This window comes from Tiliqua scincoides, chromosome 5 (genome assembly GCF_035046505.1).
Source record: "Tiliqua scincoides isolate rTilSci1 chromosome 5, rTilSci1.hap2, whole genome shotgun sequence".
Lineage (NCBI taxonomy): Eukaryota > Metazoa > Chordata > Lepidosauria > Squamata > Scincidae > Tiliqua > Tiliqua scincoides.
In genome coordinates, this window is record NC_089825.1 from 142098736 (window position 1) to 142101251 (window position 2516).

The following is a 2516-nucleotide window of genomic DNA, read 5'->3' on the forward strand; positions in this document are numbered from 1 at the left end:
TGTGTCTCCTCCAGCAGGGTCCTGGCAGTCCTCTCTTCCTGTAGGTCTGGGTCAGGTAGCCCTCTTGGTTAGCGTACGGCTTCCGGCTGGGTCAGCGTCCTGCTTGGCCAGCCCTTGGCTCCTTCTGAAGCTGCCTTTTATCCTGCAGCCCCTTGTTAAGTCCAAATTCAGCTCAGCTGTGAGCTACCTTGTTAAGTCCAAGTTAGGCTCAGCTGAGCTATCTCTTCAGTCCATGAGTCCATGCAAAGTCCCATCAAGGTCCAATGAAGCTCAGGTGTCCATCCAGGTCTCCATTGGCCTTGATTGATTACAGCTGTGGAGCCAGCCCTGCCCTTCCCAGAGCTGTCAACCAGCTGTCAAAACAGGGAATCGCTGTCAACACCACATCATCCACCTGATGATCTTCTGATCTTCCATTACAGAAGTTGTGGGTCGTGAGGGCAGGTTATGGTTTGGGGGAGGACTGAGGGAAGATTGGCTGGAACAGGTTGGATAGGTTGTGCAAGCAGCACCAGGTGTAGCAATTGGTCTGGACTGAAGTATGTGGCAAGCACAGCCGGGGGTGGGGGGGCTGGGAGCAGCAGGCCATGGCAGCACCCTGATGCACACCAGCGGGACAAAAAACACAGGTCACATCCCACGGGGCTCATTTTCCATTGGGGAAGCTCTTTGCAGTGGCACTGCAATTGTCAGGACCCCCTGCATGTGCCACTCCTGCACACTACCTCGTCGAGCGAGAGGAATGGCATACATGGTACGGCCCCTAGAGGACCCTGCCTCTCATCCATCAGGCCCTTCTTACAGATGTGTCCTGCATCCAGGCGTGCCAGCTGGAGCCAGCTCTTCAGCCCCAGAATCCAGTCCCAACCCTGAAGAGCATCCCCTTCCTCGGAAAATTCCTGATGGCCCTCCACTACCTGGGGACTGAAAGCTTCCAGGGGTCATCACATGTCAATACAGGAACTAATTATCTACCAGGTGATCTGTTGATGAGTTCCTCAATGCCAACTTCCTGCACCTGTCTGTCTATGACACCTTCCTCACTGCTGTGGCATAGCTGCATCACCTGCATTAAGAATACTATGGCGTTGTGGTGTTTCTCAAATTCATCTCCATTGCTGATGTGACACATGTGGGTATATCCACTCCACCTGATGTGCTCAGGATGAACTGCAACAGACATCAGCAGCACACCCTGAATGCCTAGGCAACCTGTGATGCCTGGGGAATCTTCACCACCATCACTGCCAAGTTCCCTGGCAACATCCATGGTGCCTAGGTTCTTGACACTTCTGCCATCAAGGCCACCATGGCATCATGGCCAGAGGGGAAGAGCCGGCTCCTAGGTAGGTGTGGGGACTTGGAGTTGGAGGGCCGTACAGTCACATGGTGATAGCCAGCTGCCTCCATCTTAAACATGGCTACCCCCATGGCCTTAGTCCATGATGCCTTATGTGATGGAGCCCCCAAGGCCTATGGCCAGGTTCGACATGGCATACCATCCATGACTTTGGTGTGTGGGTTTGGGATGCTGAAGATATTCTTCTGGTACCTGCAAATATCCAGGGGGCTTCTGATGAGGACCAAGTAAGTGAAGGTGAGTGCAAAGTGGGCCAGGGACTGCACCACCCCAGGGACAAACCCCCCCTTCTAGGGCCCATAGAGAGCCCTATGAGAGGGAGGCACCCACCTACCCAAGAAAGGCCCCAGAAAGACCCAAGAAGTGGGGCAGGGATCGGATTTGGCACTGCCGAACTCGGTGACAAACCCATGGAATACCCTCATGCTGCTGGGATTGCACTAGCATCTCGTCTGTGTTTGATACGTGGTGGTGCAGCTTTTTGGCTGGCACTAGGTCTACGTCTGTCAGCAGAAACTGTCTTCTGCCGGCAGAGTGCTGGCAGGGCTCCCTTTATACCAGCTTGTCTCACACATAGGATCGGGTTGTTAGCATTTTCTATGCTAGGCAAAAAGCTAAATGCAAAATATGAAAAGAAATAAGTATGATCTCAATACTGTATTTCACTTATCCTGTTATCTGGGGTGACTTTTTGTTTGGCTGGCTAACAGTGGTCAACTTCCCCAGCCCCGCACTCAGGGTCCAGGTCCGTGATGGCTCCCCCGCAAGATGCTGCCACCGCCCTGTGCTCGAATCCACACACCCCCACTCATGGGATCGCTACAGAGCCTCGCACAACTCCAGGACAACCCAAGGAGGGCATCTGAGGTTTCCCTGCATGTTCGACCACGTCTGGAGTCTCAGTAAGGCTTCTGCGTGGTCCTGGAGGCATGCAGAGCTTTGCATCCGGCCATTAGCCCTTTTCAGTGAATGGTAGGTCCACTACTGCTGGCTAAAAGCCACAGATAGAAATCCAAGCTGGTCACCTGTGGTCACTTCTTCCTCCTATTTCCACTGTTCTCATGCTAGTCTAAATCAATTCAGAAACTTTTACTCAATACCCATCATGCAGTGCATCTGGCCCCTGGCTGTATAGCCAACAGACATAACTTCTTGA